Below are 19,864 nucleotides of genomic sequence, written 5' to 3' on the forward strand. Positions count from 1 at the left end.
GCGGGTAAGGAGGAGAGTGTTATCTGGGACAGCCAAGGACACAGGCTCCCCCTCGGGCTCCCCCCGGGAACCAGCCTCACCAAAGGTGCCAGGTGCTGTGATCTGCCCTCAAAGGCAAGAATTAGGTAGCAGAGGGGCTCTGCCAGTGGCGAGGCACAGTCACAGATGGGCTGAGGCTCCTGGCGAGTCCCTGGGTCCCCCAGGCCCTGGCAGGGGCTGGCGGGGACAGCAGGCATCCCTCTGGCCCAGCCGCCCCCCACCCCCCCGAGGCACCCCACGGCAGAGGCGAGCACACACACGTGCGTGTGCAGGTGGGCCTGCCCCACATAGCCCACTGGCTGCAATCTGCCGGGTGCTTGTCGTGCCCCTGGAGTCCCGGCAACTAGGCCACAGGCACCCAACAGAGATTCAAGCTGATCTTCCATTTATACCGGCGGAAAAGGAATTCATTGACAAGTTTTGGGACACAGGGCAGGCTCAGCACGCTCGCCGCACAGGCCCCACGCACGTCCGCCACTTCCCTTGGGGAACTTCTCATCATAATTAGAGATGGCCTCCAGTGTGGGGGACTGCCTCAGAAGACCCCCCAATGCACCCCCGCCCCGCACAAACAATGCTTCTCGAAGCCTGGCGCAGAGTAGGGAATGAGTGAGTGAATAAATGAATCAATGAGAGATACCACCCTATACACTCTCCCTTTTAGGATGTGGACATCTCCTGCACGTTAACGAGGCAGAGGTTATGTGAAAATGATGACTGTGCAGAGATTTTTTTTTTTTTTTTTTTTTTTGCAGTTAACTGAAGTTTAAGTTTATAATCAACTGAATCTCAGAAATCACCCTGCTTGCTTGGAAAATTTCTAGGCAAGAAAAAAATGGGTTCAGAGAACGAGACCATTTGCTGAGGTAACACAGCTAGCTAGGGGTGGTACTCTGAACAGGATACAAAGCCCTCCCTATTCATGCATATCCCACTTGCCCACCACCTCCAGGCAGCCTCCTGGACTATGCCAGCTCACACAGCTGCCCTTGACTGGGGCAGGCAGGGTCCATCTGACACATCTGAAGAGTCTTCCTGACCCTGGCAACGAGGCTACAGGCACAGATAATGTCTTCTCCTCTGGTCCCCAAAGCATCAGGCTACACGTAGGCCTGAAGGAGAGGCTCAGAAAATACTCAGGGACAAGAGATGCCCTGGCCGGGGTCTCTCCCCTCGTCCCGCCAGAGTGGGTTCCCTGGGCTGAGACAGCAAAGGAGGATTTACAGTCCTCTGCCAAGTGGGGGCCTTTATCCACTTGGCTGTGAATGGAGACCTGCCCATCTGATACTCAAATAGCGAGAGGACAAAAGAAGGCTCCCGCAACTTATAAATCAGAGAAATCATGTCTGACAGTCACTTTCCGTTCTCTGAGCGCCGAGCAATTCATCAGCTGGTCCCCCCCCCCCGATTCCCAGATGCAGCTACAGCCTGCACCCAAGTTCAGAAATATGTGCACAGGCAGGCAGTCCTGGAGCTGCAAGCCAGTTCCGGGGCCTGAACCACCACCATCTGAGCAAATCGCAGCCCCAAACCGGTGCCCATGTGAGGTTCCAGGATAATGAGATAAAGAGCCAGTAGACGAGTTGGGGGGGGTGTTCCCTTTCCTCGCTCCCCATCTAACGTGTTAAAGCGTCCAACCTGGGAGACAGGAGAAGGCAGATAAAACAAGCAAAAAGTAAAAAGTGGGTAAGAAATAATGAAGCCTGAATGAAGGCTTCCCATAGACCTAGGGATCTCTCCCACCTTCTGATCTGTAAATCTTCTTCCTGAAGGAGAAGGCCCTCTCCCCACCGGCAGGGGCTGGAGGTGTTCCCAGAGGTGTCCATTACGTGTACCTCTGCCTGTAAAACCATCCAAGAGAACAGGGGGGAGGGGGGCTGGGGGCTGCCCTAGTTACTGTGCAAACACTCCTTTGCATGCCTGTGACCCAATACCATCCAGTCCACGGCGACGGAAAGAATTCACTGCCACATCCCTCTCACCCCCACCGGTGCCGGCAACCTCTCATTCCACCCCAAGTCGCGGGGTCCACAGATAGAGGCACGCTGGGAGAGTTAACTTCCCTGAATTATATAAGATCACACAAGCTCAGCGATACCTAGGAGCAGAATGACAAAGCTGTCTGGGAGCCCTCGGGCCCCTCCATCCTGGTGTGGGGCTAGAGGATTTTGTGAGTGAAGACACACAATCGCTCATTTTTTTTTTTTTAGAGCACATGACAAGCATCCGTAAGAGAGACCCACGCAACTCAGGTGCATTATGCAACCCCACTCATTTGTAAAGTGAAACGCAGATTTCGCCTGCTCACTCTCTGTACTGGCTCTTGCCTCCCAGTCCCCCTAAGTCGGGGCTGGCTCAGGCAACTCTATTGATTTATTATGATTTTTTTTTTTTAAAGAAAAACCCAAACTGCCAAATAAACAAGCCAACAAGCACGAAAATCCCAGAGTCCCTCGCTCCCTTCCATTTTTTTTTTTCCTCTGCTCAGGAATAATAAGTGTTAATTTTACACTTCATTTCTCAAAAAAATAATAGGATGTGCTTTTGCTTAAAACCAAGTCAGCCTGCTGGAACCTTTCAGGCTGAAAGTGTGTCAGCCCAAAAGAGGAGCGGAGGGCTTTGTGGAAGAGCATCGTGCCGAGATGATAGCTCCCTGTAATGTCCTCAGTACCGACTTTTGTCTCCAAAAGCATTTGATCCCTGGCAGACACATACTTATTTCCATACAGGTCTTGGGGGAAGCCAGGAGGAGAGAGAGCTGATTATCAGAATCCTGAAGGTGAAGCTCAGGTGGGCCCCACTGAAGTCAAAGGCAGGCTGGGCACACACTCGGAGGCCATAATTTGCTGCCTGGGAGGGAGGGGCAGCCGGCTGCGGTGGGGAGGGGACAGGGCATTGTTCTTGGATTACAACGCACGGAGTGTGACCTGCTCCCGCCAGAGCCGTGGGCCCTGCCTGGCCCTTCTCTAAGCAGGGACCCCGGTCGGAAAAGCCACCGTGAGAGCGGGAATGTGCATGCATGTACCCCTCTAGGAGAGAACCAGTGACTGCTGCCTGTTTGGACAGAGGGCATAAAAAGACGCTTCCATTCAGGATTAAGGACACAAAAGTTACAACCGGGAACACTTGGGTCAGAATCCCATTTCATCACTCACTCGCTGTGTGTACTTGGATAAATTCATGAACCTCTCTGAGCTTCAGCTACTTTTGCTAGAAAAGGAGAATCATCATCCCGGGTTTCGGGAAGGTAGCCAAGCAGGCTTCTTCTGCCACAAGACCTCTGCCCACACTGAGACACTCCCTGGAGAGTATCTCCTCATCCCCCTCCCCTCACTGCATCCAGGGGTCTGCTCAAACGATGCCCCCTCCAAGAGGCCTACCCAGACCCCCACCCCAAAACAGCACATGCAAACCATCCTTTCTAGCACCTTAGTCACCTTGAATTTCCTTGAGAGTGCTTACCACCATCTGGCATAGTACGGAGTTGATTGTGTGTTTTTTTTTTAACTCACTGAGTCTCTTTTTCACATATACACACAAAACACAGACACATACACACACACAGAAAGAATAATATAAGGTCCATGCAGGTTATTTTGCTCATTGCAGTCACCAGTGCCTAGAACAGGGACCAGTACCCAGTAGGTGCTCAGTAAATAGGGAATTAATGATCTGCGTAAGGCCCTTACTACAGTGCTTCGAAAGTGGGGTGGGAGGGCTGATAAATGCCAGTTACCAGACGCCAAGGGTCGCCCCAGACTCTCAGGATTGATGGCTTATAAAAGCTGTTCTTGCCTTTAGGAACTTGCTTTTTGGATCCTCAGAAGATGGCCTGGTCCAGGAGCACGGGCACCAAAGGGGTCCCTCAACAGACAGAAGAGGAAAGGAAGCTTAGAGGGCAGGGCCTTCCCAGGAGGTGGCGAGGGAGGCGGGAGTGGGGGCCCATGCTGATCACCACAAGCAGCCCTCTCTGGTTTTAGAAAATACCAAAAAGGCCGCAGGACTTGAGACCTGGGGCCCAGCAAGCTACCCTCTGTTCCTCGATCACCCCAAGATTTCCGGTAAGGAGAGCAGACAGACCCAGCCTCCATGTTTCCATGATTGAGCTGAGCGGGCCCCCTTGTTGGTGCCGGTGCCAGCTCCAGGTGACAGGGGCACTGGGGACTTTCCCCAGGTGAGGTGAGGAGGCAGGGCCCTCAGTGACACAGTCTAGGCCAGCCCCGGGCTTTGGCGTCGTCCCTGCCACAGCATCCCTGCAAACAGAAGGAGCTGCGGAGGATGCATGGGCTGCTTGGCTGAGCTGAAATCCTCTGTCACCAGCTGGGGTAATGAACTTCATCAGACTTCAATCCCACAGCACCAGGCCCACCCCAAGGATCAGCTGCAGGAAAGACCCTTGAGGTCCGGGGGCCCAGGCTCGGTCCCATGCAGGGCACATGGCGATGAGGAAGGGGAGGGGCGCAGAGCCCAGCGCTCAGCCAGGCCAACGAGAAGGCAAGAGGAGGACCCTGGGAGAGGACCCCACTGACGCCACCCCCATAAATAACTAACCGGAAATAGACACCAAACAGGTAATAGAAACACAGGCTGACGGGGAACTCCGTCCTTTGTTCTCTATAAAGAACAAAGACCTTTTGGCAAGGAGAGGGCAGGCAGATAATGATATCGGGGCAGCCAGATCAGGCTGTTTATCTGCTGATGTGTCATTAAATACCACAGGAAATGAACCGAGGTAAGCCGAGGGGAGAGGGGAAGGGTGACATCTGGGCTGGGGTTGACAAGGGGCAAAGGAGGACACAGGTCCGAGCGGGGCTCCTTCACCAGCGGCCAGGCAGAAAGCCTGGACCCTGTAAGTGGGGGCACGGGCCAAACTTGGGATCCCCAGCCCCCTAGGTCCCGACTGCCCTGGAAGATCTACATCCCCATTGGGCAAGGTGTGGTCCTGGCATCACCTGGGAGCTGGTCAGAAATGCAGACTCTCAACCCCCACCCCCAGGCGTGCAGAATGGAAACCTGCATTTTAAAGGCACCCCAATGATCTGAGTGTGCATTCAAGTTTAAGGAGCTCTGAGCTCTATGACAGGGTTTCTGAGGATGCTGACTCCTTGGAACCCTGTTGTCATGAAGCTGTAGGTTTGTAAGCATCACAATGCAGCTCTCACCAGGACAGTATGTTGCAGACCTCTAAAAAGGAGGAAAGTTTTCCAAAGTTGCTTTTGGTCCACGCTTTACAGAAGGCTGAGAAATCCTCAACAATGGGAAACACTTTCCGTTATCATGACTGGGATGAAAACGATGTGGGTGAATTTGGAGGGGAGACTCTGGGGTGGGTGGGTGGCTGACAGAACCCCGGCTACCTCAGCATCCCCATGGCTGCAGACGCCCCAATGCCAGGGTGCTCCAGGCTGCCCAGCGCCTCCCATCACTCCAGAACACGCAGCCAGGACTTGAAGGCATGAAGGCATGCCTCGCCACAACTGCCCCCATTTTGGACCCCCATTTTCTTAATTAATCCTGGAGGATGGGCTGTGCCCTTTCTCTTCCCCTCAGGGGCACCTTCCCAGGCCTCTCTGGCCAGGAGGGACCCATCCCACGGTCCCTCGTGTTTCAGAAAGGCTTATAAATGAGCTCTGGCAGCCTGAATCGGGGCCCCACGGGGGACCCGGAGCCTCTTCAAAACAGAGCCCAGACAATTAGGCAGTCTGAGTTTTGAAAGGCTTGGGATTGATGGCGTGGACAGTAAAAATATCACCTGGGGAGCTGGGTGTAGTCCTTTGAGGGTTGCCTGAGGTCAGTTGCCATGGCGACCGAGAATGAGCTCAACCTTGTAACTGACCCTTATCTTTTTTTGATCTGTGGGCCACTTGGGGCCAAGGCTTGAAATCAACTGGAAAATAATCCGGTCACATATCAGAAAGAAAACTATTTATACTTATTTACCCAGGTACCAACCAACATCCCCCTTCAACAAGGATGCTGACGCCACAATAAACTGATGTGGCATGTCCAAACAGAGGCTACCGGCTGGCAGAAAAAGGGGAGGCTGAATTCCCCCTCTTGGCAGAAGGAACCTCTGTCCACGTGCTGGCAGGCGGATGCTGGTGGAAAGGGTTACCCCCTCCCCAGCGCTGCAGGTCATCCACGCTGGAAGCATTGGACCCTCTTGCCATCCAGTAAAAGTCCACCAAAGGAGTGGGACTCCAAGATTTCTCCTATCATCTGCTACTCAGGCATGTCATTTCAGCCTGGCTAGGTCACTAGGCTGCCTGGCTTTATTCCAGGGTCAGAAGAGGCCTGTTCCCGGCCTCAAGGCTAGACAGGAATACTGGGTAGTTGTGCATTGCTTTCTGCACCTAGAGGGGGTGTCTACATGGGGTCTGGGGAAAATAGGCTGAGCGGGGGACAACTACAGGCCCTCCCTCCTCGCCCACGCCCCGGAAAGACTGGCTGGCTCAGTCGCCTGTGCACCCACCCCAGGGTTCCTGTGGCAAGACGGCCATCTGGCCAGGGCTCGTCTCCAGGACACTGCTATCCCACATTGCAAGTGCTCACTCACTCTCTCCTCCTCCAAAGCTCAAATCAGAAGACTCCAGATGGTTCCACTGACTGACTGCTCCCAGGAGCCAGGTCAGATGGATCTTAGCTCGGGGTCAGATAAGCCTGAGCATGATTCTGGGTAAACTGCCCTTGAGATTTCCCATCACAGCCGACAGGACACTTGAGCTGACTTCCTCTCACCCACCCTTGTTTCATCAAGACGCTCTTTTTTTGGGACAGGGGGAACACAGTTGCAAACCAGGCAGCTGGGAGGATATTCCTGGCTCCCATCAGACCCACAGGGTGACTCTGGGCTGAGCACATTCCCTCCAGGCCTTAGTTTCCTCATCTGTGAAATGGGGAGAAAACTGCCTCCCTCACAGGGCTGCTATAAAGGCTAAAGAAGGAGCAGGATTAAAACACCACTGCCAGCGCTACCTACTATCACTGCTATAGGTCTTTCCCATTCAATTTGACACTGAAACTCCACGCCCAGGGTCCTGTAACACAAGCCCTCTGCCAGGGTCACTGGGGCAGAGGAATCGACCTCCACTGAACCTATAAAGAGCCATTCAGTTCAGTCGCTCAGTCATGTCCGACTCTTTGCGACCCCATGAATCGCAGCACACCAGGCCTCCCTGTCCATCACAAACTCCCGGAGTTTACTCAAACTCATGCCCATCGAGTCGGTGATGCCATCCAGTCATCTCACCCTCTGTCGTCCCCTTCTCCTCCTGCCCCCAACCCCTCCCAGCATCAGGGTCTTTTCCAATGAGTCAACTCTTCACATGAGGTGGCCAAAGTATTGGAGTTTCAGCTTCAGCATCAGTCCTTCCAGTGAACACCCAGGACTGATCTCCTTTAGGATGGACTGGTTGGATCTCCTTGCAGTCCAAGGGACTCTCAAGAGTCTTCTCCAACACCACAGTTCAAAAGCATCAATTTTTCAGCGCTCAGCTTTCTTCACAGTCCAACTCTCACATCCATACATGACCACTGGAAAAACCATAGCCTTGACCAGACGGACATTTGTGGGCAAAGTAGTGTCTCTGCTTTTAAAATGTTATCTAGGTTGGTCATCACTTTCCTTCCAAGGAGTAAGAGTCTTTTAATTTCATGGCTGCAGTCACCATCCGCAGTGATTTTGGAGCCCCAAAAAATAAAGTCTGACACTGTTTCCACCGTCTCCCCATCTATTTCCCATGAGGTGATGGAACTAGATGCCATGATCTTAGTTTTCTGAATGCTGAGCTTTAAGTCAACTTTTTCACTCTCCTCTTTCACTTTCATCAAGAGGCTTTTTAGTTCCTCTTCACTTTCTGCCATAAGGGTGGTGTCATTTGCATATCTGAGGTTATTGATATTTCTCCTGGCAATCTTGATTCCAGCTTGTGCTTCTTCCAGCCCAGCATTTCTCATGATGTACTCTGCATATAAGTTGAATAAGCAGGGTGACAATATACAGCCTTGACATACTCTTTTTCCTATTTGGAACCAGTCTGTTGTTCCATGTCCAGTTCTAACTATTGCTTCCTGACCTGCATACAGGTTTCTCAAGAGGCAAGTCAGGTGGTCTGGTATTCCCATTTCCTTCAGAATTTTCCACAGTTTATTGTGATCCACACAGTCGAAGGCTTTGGCATAGTCAATAAAGCAGAAATAGATATTTTTCTGGAACTCTCTTGCTTTTTCGATGATCCAGCAGATACTGGCAATTTGATCTCTGGTTCCTCTGCCTTTTCTAAAACCAACTTGAACATCTGGAAGTTCTCGGTTCACGTATTGCTGAATCCTGGCTTGGAGAATTTTGAGCATTACTTTACTAGCGTGTGAGATGAGTGTAATTGTGCGGTAGTTTGAGCATTCTTTGGGATTGCCTTTCTTAGGGACTGGAATGAAAACTGACCTTTTCCAGTCCTGTGGCCACTGCTGAGTTTTCCAAATTTGCTGGCATATTGAGTGCAGCACTTTCACAGCATCATCTTTTAGGATTTGAAATAGCTCAACTGGAAGTCCATCACCTCCACTAGCTTTGTTCGTAGTGATGCTTTCTAAGGCCCACTTGACTTCACACTCCAGGATGTCTGGCTCTAGGTGAGTGATCACACCATCGTGATTATCTGGGTTGTGAAGATCTTTTTTGTACAGTTCTTCTGTGTATTCCTGCCACCTCTTCTTAATATCTTCTGCTTCTGTTAGGTCCATACCATTTCTGTCCTTTATTGAGCCCATTTTTGCATGAAATATTCCCTTGGTATCTCTAATTTTCTTGAAGAGATCTCTAGTCTTTCCCATTCTGTTGTTTTCCTCTATTTCTTTACATTGATTGCCGAGGAAGGCTTTCTTATCTCTCCTGGCTATTCTTTGGAAGTCTGCATTCAAATGGGAATATCTTTGCTTTTAGCTTCTCTTCGTTTCACAGTTATTTGTAAGGCCTCCTCAGACAACCATTTTGCCTTTTCACATTTCTTTTTCATGGGTATGGTCTTGATCCGTCTCCTGTACAATGTCACGAACCTCCATCCATAGTTCATCAGGCTCTCTGTCTATCAGATCTAGTCCCTTAAACCTATTTCTCACTTCCAATGTATAGTCATAAGAGATTTGATTTAGGTCATACCTGAATGGTCTAGTGGTTATCCCTACTCTCTTCAGTTTAAGTCTGAATTTGGCAATACGGAGTTCATGATCTGAGCCACAGTCAGCTCCCGGTCTTGTTTTTGGTGACTGTATAGAGCTTCTCCATCTTTGACTGCAAAGAATATAATCAATCTGATTTCGGTGTTGACCATCTGGTGATGTCCACGTATAGAGTCTTCTCTTGTGTTGTTGGAAGAGGATGTTTGCTATGACCAGTGCATTCTCTTGGCAAAACTCTATTAACCTTTGCCCTGCTTCATTCCGTACTCCAAGGCCAAATTTGCCTGTTACTCCAGGTGTTTCTTGACTTCCTACTTTTGCCTTCCAGTCCCCTATAATGAAAAGGACATCTTTTTTGGGTGGTAGTTCTAAAAGGTCTTGTAGGTCTTCATAGAACCATTCAAGTTCAGCTTCTTTGGCATTACTGGTTGGGGCATAGGCTTGATTACTGTGATATTGAATGGTTTGCCTTGGAAACAAACAGGAATCATTCTGTCATTTTTGAGACTGCATCCAAGTACTGCATTTTGGACTCTCTTGTTGACCATGATGGCTACTCCATTTCTTCTACGGGATTCCTGCCCACAGTAGTAGATATAATGGTCATCTGAGTTAAATTCACCCATTCCAGTCCATTTTAGTTTGCCGATTCCTAGAATGTCGACGTTCACTCTTGCCATCTCCTGTTTGACCACTTCCAATTTGCCTTGATTCATGGACCTAACATTCCAGGTTCCTATGCAATATTGCTCTTTACAGCATCGGACCTTGCTTCTATCACCAGTCCCATCCACAACTGGGCATTGTTTTTGCTTTGGCTCCATCCCTTCATTCTTTCTGGAGTTATTTCTCCATTGATCTCCGGTAGCATATTGGGCACCTACCGACCTGGGGAGTTCGTCTTTCAGTATCCTATCATTTTGCCTTCTCATACTGTTCATGGGGTTCTCAATGCAAGAATACTGAAGTGGTTTGCCATTCCCTTCTCCAGTGGACCACATTCTGTCATTAAGCACCTGGCAAGTAGCAGGTATGCAATCTACGTTACATCCACCTACAAAATGCCTCTGGGCCAATTTTCCTTGTCTCTATCCTCTTCTGCCTCCACACCACTCCCCATATTTGTGACTGCAAAAGCTGTGTTCAGACTCAAACCCTTCTGTTCAACTGTGGCTCACTGTGACTTCCTGCTTCCAGCCTTAGGAGTTCACCCCGCCACCCCTCGAATGCTCCTGCTATCAGAGTTTCATATTTCTTCCTGGTTCTTCTAGTTCCTTTGTTGTAAAACTCAATGGGATGTCTATGGAGATCAAAGCGGAGCCAGAGACGAGGACATGACTCAGGTTCAGGTGACCCCCCTCCCCACGGAATGGTCAGCCCTTCCTCATAGCTGGGCTCCAGCAGAGAGCTCCCCAAGGGCACCAGTGCTCCAAGGAAGAATCTCAGACAGAGCCTGGCCCAGCTGGACCGTATCCTCGATGGAAGGAGGCGCCTTCCAGGGCTAGGATCTCCTTCCAAGCTGCTAGGGAACCCAGTCCTGGATGTTTAATGAGAAAACACACCACCTTTGTAAACTGGCTCTGCTTGCAAACTTCTTTGGCAAAAAAGTCACCAAGCAGGCCCTGGATAGGTACTCCAAGAGACCAGAGGTGACGATCTCAGCTACTTTAAGGAAAAAAAAAAGTGAAGAAGTGAAAAGTGTTAAGTCACTCATTCGTATCTGACTATCTGTGACCCCATGGACTGTAGCCCGCCAGGCTCCTCTGTCCATGGAATTGTCCAGGCAAGAATGCTGGAGTGGGTAGCCAACCCCTTCTCCAGGGGATCTTGCTGGCCAAGGGATTGAACCCAGATCTCCTGCATTGCAGGCGGATTCTTCTTACTCTCTGAGCCACCAGGGAAAGACACTTTAAGGAAAGAGAACCAATAAAACAGTGAATGATTAAATCAACCATGGACCAATGAGAACTCAAGGGAGAGAGAACTCTTGGAGTTCTAAAGAATTCAAACTTCTAGAACTTGAGACTTTAAGGGCTTGAAACATCCTACCAATGAAGACATTTCATGGCCCGTCTCACACTCTGCCCCTACCTGTGAAAGACCAAGATGCTCAGAAAATGAAGATTCAGCTACATTGCCCCAGGACCCACTAGGTAAAAACAAATAGCTTATTCTTCTTAACACACAAAACACCTATTGATGTATATCCCTGATCTTCAGATTCAAGTTTTCTACAACAAGGCAACTGCTTAAAAATCCATCATGCTAATAATTCTCAGATTAATGGCCTCTAATAACATACAATTAACGTGACAGGCAGGCTGCAAAACCTTTATTGTCACCGACCCTGCCAGGGACACATGAATTACCCATGCTTCCACAACAAGGGTTTCCTCTGTGGCTGACATTGTTTTTTCCCCTACCGAGATCATTTTTTAAAATGAACAACAGCAATGCGTCAAAAAAACCAGACAGCTACACACGTGCACACAAACCCAGGGCACCCATGCAGAAGGCAGGTATCTCCATTTGTAAAAAAGTTTTCCATCCAGGTAGACACGGAATTGACCCTGCAGCTCCTCATACGTAAAGCAAGAAGACCTAGTGCTCAGCCTGGAAACTGCAATTCACCACTTCCTCCCCTCTGACCATATTAGCCGGGCATCTCTCATCCTCAGCAACATCCTGGGTGGGGGAAAAAAAAGTGACAAGAGTAGAAAATAACGACTGATGGCTACTGCAAAGTTTTCAAAAGTATGCATCTGCTAGATGTGAGGTGTCTAAACAGCCATTACTAGGCACAAGTAAATTTAAATTCTGCAGTTCCAGTGCTCAGAAGCCATGTGGTCAGCCAGCGGCTACCAGCGCTGTGCAGACAGCAAGCAGGACGAGGGCGGAGGCTCTCTGTCTTGTTCAACACTGTAATTCCAGAACTGTCAATAGCGTGTGGCACACAGCAGAAGCTTGATAAATATTTATTGAGTTGTGATGTATGCATTCGCAAATGTAAAGAATGCAGTCCCTTTTGCCTGACAGCGTTTATTAGGATTGCCCTGCATAGCAAATGATCAAGGTGTGAACTTCTCTGACCTTCCAACTTAAACCTCCACTGGGTCAGGTTCCCTGGGGCAGATAAGAAGCTAGTGAATGCAGGAATGTTTGAGATAAGAATACAGTGAATACAGGAAACAGAGAGAGAGAGAGAGAGAGAGAGAGTCACGAGGTTTCCCTGAAGGGCACAGCCCAGATAAGTGGGTAACTTTGGACCCATAGGCTGTGAGGCAGGTCACTAACCAGCGGTCACTAGCTCATCAGAGGCCCATCTGGCATCGCACCACTGAGCAACCCGCACACCCTGCACCCTACATCTCCCTGGGTCTCCCCAGGAAGCCACAGAATGTCAGTCAACAGAGGACACCTGAAAGCCCGATGCAGAGATTTCTCACCTTCACACTGGCTCAGCCCTGCTGCTCGGGAAGGAAGTGACTGCTCAAGATGGTAATCCTTAACCGAGTGCTGTGTGGTTTCCCGCCTCTGCTTCTACAGGCGGCATCCCAAAGAACCGGGTTTCTGCTGTGACCCGAGTAAAATGTAAACTGGACGTTCAAAGGCCATGTGGAATAAATAATTGCATTCAAATCGACAGTCCATCACCTCGTCACGTGATTCTGTATCACACCAGCAGTGAGCCACGCTGGGGTGCAGACCTGTCTTCAGTCGGGCTGAGAAGCCCGAGGAGATGGCTGAGCTCGGGAGTCGCAGTCTGGCCTGGTTCTCTTAGGTGGGACTTCTCTCCGGCCCACTCTCCTCCCCCCCTCCCTCTCTTCAACCATCAACAGCAAAACAGCACCTTGCTGAGGGGAGCACAGCACCCCTGCCTTTCTTTCTCTCCCCAACAGACCCAAACAGAGGTTAAACAAGGCCTACTGGATCCTCCAGGCTCGTATTTGACATTAACGTGGCTTTCTTCAGCTCCCAGAGCCGAGGCTCCCACACGGTCATCTGGGATGGTTTGCGGCCAGCACCCCAAGACCAGATGGGGGTTCAACATCTTTAGGCAGCTTATGAGCCACGGCCCAGCTCCCAGAGGCCGGCCAATCTGCCTCTGCCCACCACCTGGCCGTGCCTTCCCCGGCCCACCAGGCCTCCGAAGCCTGGGGTCTGCTCCCATCCCAGCCACCACCCCGAGCCCCAGAGGGCAGTTAACTGACAGCGCCTGATGCCCCCTCATCAGAAGAGCAGGGGACGGGGCGGGGGGCAGCCTGCGCGGGCGGAGGAAGCAGGCGAGCTGCTGAGAGGTTGGGGAGCGGGGGTGGGGGCCGCCCCACGCAGCCCTGCACTCTCCTCGCTGGCCCAGCAAGTGGAACAGCTGCCATTAAGCCGTGATGAGAGGCAGGCAGCCCGAGGCCCACGCACCTCGGCAGGAGAACGCCCCTCCGTACGGCTCTGGCTGGCGTCTAGCCTTTTTGCTTCTTGGAAAAGACAGCTTCATAGACATCCTCGTAAAAAAAGAAAAAAAGCACATCAACGCCTGGCAATTCGCCCTTTGCTCCCTGCCCTCTGCCCCAGCTCACCATGCTTCTCCCAGCTTGATCCCACCCCACACACGCTGACCTGATAACCCTCCCCAGGCTCGACGGCCATCACTTCACCCCCTTCCTCGAGAGCATGCGGTGGCTCCCTTTCTCCCAGAGAAAGATCGACAGCCCAGGAGACAGCCCACCTAACCAGCACCCTATTTCCAGCCACACCCACCCCTCTGCCTCACGGGCCTCCTCATCCTCGCGGCCTGGCTCATTTCTGACTCTGCACCTTTATTCAAACAGTTCATGCTCTGTCTCTGTCCTTCGAACCACGATTTCCAAGAGCAAGTCTATGCTGGCATTTGAGTCTCTGGTTCCACTTGCACCAAACCTCATCCATAGTTTTGTCAAATAAAAAATGGTCTTTCCAAAAATTCATTTTGCTTAAGCTAACTTGACTTCCTGTCACTTGCAACCCAAAGTTCTGGCCAAAAATTCTCTGTGGATGAAAACAGTAATTCTTTCACTTGTCTGCTAGTTTCTATTGGCCAAACATCAGGTGCTGGATTAATGCTAACACTTCGGTTGGCTGATAGATTCGTACCCGCCGCCCCTGCCCCCAGGGCTCTGGACCCCTCCCTGGAGCTTGCAGGCTGGGGGTTCGAGTGCTCAATGCTGTCCCAGACGTAGGAGCTCAGACACATGGCCCTGGGCCCACAGATGTCCTCTACGTGCCCAGGATCCAGTTCCCCAAGTATCTGCATGGTGACAGAGCAGGACCCAGTCTGCCCTCTGACCCCCACCCTCACCCTAAGAAAAGTGCTGTTCCCAGGGCTGGACACGGTCCTCACTTGCGGACTCGGCGCACTCAACCAGCACAGCACCTAGAGAGAAGTCTAGCTTCAGAGTCAGGGTTCAAACACCCCGGCTGCCTCCCATCAGCTGTTGGGACTTGGATGAGTGACCGAACATCCCTGAGCCACTGTCACCCCACCTGTGAAAGGGGGATCACCATGGTACTGACCTCACTGGGCTGCTGTCACGGTGAACGGGCCTCAAAGCGCCAGTGTTATCATTATTATTACCACCACCATCACTATTGTTGACTGTGTCAAGTGCTGGGTGAGGTACTGGGCTTACAGGTCAATGAGACTCTCGGGGGCCTCCAGGTTGGTTTAGGGGTGAGGAGCTGGGGAGGTCTGGTAAAGGGACCTGGCGTGCGTGATGATGCAGTCACCCAGAAACCCTGAGAACACCCCAATCGAGTCCTAAAGAGGACCCCTGGGATGGGGGCAGAGGAGCTCTAGGGCAGACAGATGGTTGCCGGCCTCCGTAGCTGGAGGAGCCAGCAGGAGTCGGATGCCCCATGGCCCGGCAGGCCGGTACCAGAGCCCTGGATCTTCCTCACAGGTGGCATCACAGCCTCACCGACCCAGCGCCCAGGATGCCAGAGCCACTCCACCAGAGGGCAGAGGCTCGGTGTGCAAACACAAGGGTGCCCCTGCCGTTGAAAGGTTTGGTCTGGTAAGATGACACCTCCATCCCCACCGGGCTTGGAGACACACACACACACCCCTCCAGAACCCATTTCTAGTTCCCACAAATCAAAGGAGCTCTCAGTACAGAACCTCCCACTACAGCAAAGGCCATAGCCCTAATTCCACCCAGAACGTTAACCTCAGAATCTGGGAGTGTGGGAGAGGCAAGAAATCCAAAGCCCATATCTCCACCCTCACCTCACCCTTTAATCACACCCTGAATATACAGAGGCCCGACTATAACGACAATTCTGAAACCATGAGCCAGAGTCTAGCAAAGTACCTTGAATTCTGGCCCCAAAATCAACAGCATGTCTCCAACAGGACACTGCCTGGCCTGTCCGAGCCTCCCTCCGATGGCTTCCTTCTCCTTGTCTGGAGTTGAGAAAAGCAGGACGCCCACACGCCTGTGGGGGGCCGTGTATGTGTCAGCGTTAACAGTTGCTGGTGCCCGACACATTCAGGTTTTGCTTTTTGGAGCCTTCTGGATTTTCTCCCCTGAGTTATTTTTGATCCCCAGTTGACTGAATCCATGGAACCCATAGATACGGAGGGTCAGTCTAGTTTTTCTGCAATGAGCATGGACAGCTCTTGTGATAAATAGAATAAAAGTTTCTTTAATTAAAAAAATTTTAAACTATACTGATTAACGATTAAGACAACGGTGGCAATAACAGCGTGCCCTCTCTGGCCCCTGGGTCCCCATTTATGAGCTGAGGTGGACCGGAGATTTCCACGGCCCCACTCAGGTCCTGCTCTGTGGTTTCTTCCCTCAGGCAGGGACTCAGGGCAGCAGCCCCACCCTCGTCAGGCAGCTTCTCACTGCCTGCTGGTCTCCGCCTGGTCCCCGCCTCCCTGGGGGGTGGGAATCAGACTCTCTCAGCTAGGATTGGCTCCAAGATCTGTCAAGTGGGGAAGGCAGGCCACTTTCCAAGCCCAGACTTTGCCACGGGGTCCTGGCAAGTCACCTATCCATGCCCCAGTCTTCCCATCTGTATAATGGGAACGAAGCTGCAGAGGCATCTGCAGAGTTTGGCACACATCCCCTGGACTCTCAGGAGCACCAGCTCCTTCCCGTGGCTGTGCAGGTGCTTTGACAGGTGTGAGCGCCCCTCCATCCCCACAGAGCTCATCAGGCCAAAGGTGAGCTGGCCAAAGATGCATTGCAGCCTCCAGGCCTCAGAGGTAAGGGCAATGTACCCAGTGTGACTCACAACCACAAAACCGGAAGCCGGGAGGTGTGGGAAGACGGGAAGTGAGGTTCCAAGTATGTGAGAGATGCTGAGGGCTCCTGACCTCTCATGAGGAGGTGGCGTGTGGCGGCCCCCCACGAATGGTCAGCAATTCTTCGCCTTGGCTGCCTCAGCCCGCGTCTAGGCTGGGCTCGGCCCACAGGGGAGGCGGCAGCTCCAAAGGCTTGTCAGGCCAGATGCAGCCTGCCCAGATCTGCGCCCTCCGTGAGATTGAGGATGACAGGCTCCGGGGGACCAGAACGAGCCGGGTCAGAGGAAACTTGGCAAAGAGAAGGATGAGAGGAGCAGCTGGGCTCGCAGCGCCTTGCGCCCCACCCTCCGGAGGGCCTGGCAGGGGCCTCCCCTCAGCCCTCAGCCCTCGGAGTTCTAAATGTGCCTCGTCCGAGGCCACGGTCCTATGGCCGCCCCTTCCCATCCCGCCAGCTTCCAAAGAGACAGCAGAAAGTGATCCAAAGATCCAATATTTGTATTTTGAATGGTAATTTGACAAAGAGGAGTGGGCATGGGGGAGTGTTTATAACCAGCACTCCAATAAGCCCACAAACGACGCCAGTATTTTATAAGCTTGTTAGAAACAAATCACCCCTCAGCTGATATTTACTTACTGATGAATCATAAAAGGGCTCAAAACACAAAGAGGAAATCCAAAAAGAATGTCTTTCTTTGGTCGCCTCTTCGGCAGCAAGGCTGGAAGGTGGGCCTCGCCCAGCCTGAAACCCGCTCCCCCCAGTGTGTCGCCGGCCTCCCCAGGGTGGCAAAGCATGGGCACCATCTCTGTCTCCACGCCCACCCTCCCTGCCCCCCACCCACCCACTGGCCTAATCTGAGGCTCAACCCCGCGCTCCGGAGGCAGCCCCGTCCTTCTGCCGCCCCCCGAGTCCTCGGCAGGAGCAGAGCCAATCCAGCTCATTTGCATAATGATGAAGCCCTCCAGTGCGGGCTGGGTCTTAAGAGGCTTGGGAAGAAATATGCCCTGTCCTTTGGAGAGGCGCACAGAAGGCTCCGTGCCGCCCGGGAGGAACGGGGCGCCCAGCGGGTGGGCAGGGGCGGCGAGCAACCGGCGGCGCGCTCGCCAAGGACAACGCGGCTCTGTCGCCCGCTGAGCCTATGTCCAGCTGGCCCAGCAGAGAAAGGACTGCCCGGGGCTGAAAAGCGGCAGGAAGTGAGGTTCTGAGTGCCAGCTCCAGACTCGGGCTGGACAGACCCAGGTCACAGTGACCGCCACTCACCGTCTCACTGACCTTGGGCGAGTCACTGACCTCTTGGAATCTCGGTAGGACTGGGCAAGGCAGCCGGTAAAGCGTTGATGAGAAGGGGCTGGTAAAACACAACTGCCAGCCATCATTACAGTCATATCATCACTATCCTCACCTCCGCAATACTGGGTCTATCCGTTGATTTGTTTATTCTGCAATGCCGGGTACTGCGCTGGCAGGCCAGGGGGCACAAGGACACACATCCCACCTTTGCAGGGCCTCAGTGACACAGTCGCTCTAAGGGTCTGGAGGTGAGGGCAGTGCTTGCTCTTTCGGGGAGGCAGGGCTGGAAGGGGGCACACGGGAGCCACTGGAGGGCCAGCACAGGTCCTCCTCCTTGGTCTAGTTGTGTTCCGTTTCCAGAAATTCCTCAAGCCGTACATTTACAGTTTGTGCATTTTCCTGGATGTACACTGTATCTTGATAAAGATTTTTTTGTAAAGTCTTGTCTACATAGGGAGGGAGATCAGCCAGGTGTGCACAGAACCAGGCAGGAAGGTCAGCTTCTGAGGAAGGATGGATGAAATATTGGGGATGAGAGCGGGGGCCACATCAAGAGGGAAGAGATTCCCTCTGTGAGAGGTGAGCATGACCTCAGCAGGTATCGGGCATGGTTAGGGGCTCAATAGCTTCCTGCTGAATGAGTGAGTGAGGAAATGAATGAACGACTTCTTTGCTGAAGGGGGTGCCTTGCAGGAACAGGCGCTGAAGATGCAGGAGCAGGCAGGGCATGCCAGGGGAGGGGCAGGGGCCCTGTGATGCACTTCCCATTTTACAGATGAGGAAACTGGTACTGAATGAACTAACAGGCATCATCCCAGCTTGACCCACCCTGCGCCAGCCAGAGGGACCCCCCCTCACTCCACCCACTCACAGCCTCTGGCCCTTGAGACGAGCAGCCACAGCTGGAGCAATAGCTCAGGCTGAAACGATTCTCCGAAGTTGCCTGTGAGCAGACACGGCTGCTTTAAATGACAATTTTTGCAGTTTGGAGTGCAAAATTCTTCTCCATGGCACACGGGGAGTGGGCAGAATGGATTTGCCCGTGCTGTCTTGCAGTCCTGTAGCCCAAGCAAGCCCGCACAGACACTGGCCAAGGCTGGGTTCACCGAGCCCTAGTCGCTTCAGCTCCCAGATGGGACAGGAGGCCTAATAAATATTCATATTTACTAAGGGCTGACTGTGTGCCAGGCATTATGCTAACCACGCTCCATGCAGGATGTGAGGATAAGATCTGTAAGAGGAGGTAACAGTAAGTGACACAGCCCAGGCATTTCAGCCCTGAAGTGTGCTCTTAGCCCCCTGGGCTGCACTAACATTCTTACCATTATTAATTATTACCACTGGTAGAAGGGGGATAAAGGCAATTAAATTCAGTGCTTAATTTCTGTTATGGCCAAAGCCTAGGGCCTGGGGTTGGGACCCTAAGCGTGGTAAGAACTGAACTATCTGCAAGGAGATTTAAATTGTCAAACCTATCAAGATTATTATTCATCTTTTCACGAAGATTATTTCACATGATCAAGCACCTGCTCAGCACATAGTAAGTCTACAGTGAATGTCTTCTAAAGAAAAAAAGTTAACATTTCTAAAAAATATTTTTTAATTTTTTGGTTGTGCCAGATGGCATGCGAACTCTTAGTTGTGGCATGTGGGATCTAGCTCTCTGACGGGGGATGGAAACCGGGCCCCCTGCGTTGGGAACACGGAGTCCTAGCCACTGGACCACCAGGGAAGTCCTAGTTAACCTGTTTTTAGGGAGATCACATTTGTTTCCCTCCTGGCTATTCTCCATTCTGTTTCCGAAAACCCCCTACATCCACTCCAGCGGTGACCTCCTCCACTTCCAAACAGTGACTCTTTCATGAAGAAACTACCAGCAGTGTGTCCTTGGGTAGTAAGTTGCTTCCCCTCTCTGAGCTCAGCGTCCTACTCTGTGAAAGAAGGTGGAATCAGATTACTCATAAAGTCCCTCCGGGTCTAGAGTACTAGGAGGCTAGGGCCAGTCCCCATCCTAACTGTAGAGGACTTAACCAGGCAGTTTCAGGATACAAATGAATAAGCATGTGAGCCTTTCA

At 51.9% G+C, this 19,864-nt stretch overlaps 1 protein-coding gene and 1 pseudogene across 4 annotated transcripts in view; both read right to left on the reverse strand.

Annotated features, from left to right (window-relative positions):
- Window positions 1-19,864, reverse strand: part of ZNF423 (zinc finger protein 423) — a 343,906-nt gene that overhangs the window by 36,530 nt on the left and 287,512 nt on the right. The gene's annotated exons all lie outside the window — the stretch shown is intronic.
- On the reverse strand, window positions 9,205-13,592 carry LOC136159137 (craniofacial development protein 2-like; annotated as a pseudogene).

The sequence above is a fragment of the Muntiacus reevesi genome, chromosome 2, assembly GCF_963930625.1.
Source record: "Muntiacus reevesi chromosome 2, mMunRee1.1, whole genome shotgun sequence".
In the NCBI taxonomy this organism is placed as follows: Eukaryota; Metazoa; Chordata; class Mammalia; order Artiodactyla; family Cervidae; genus Muntiacus; species Muntiacus reevesi.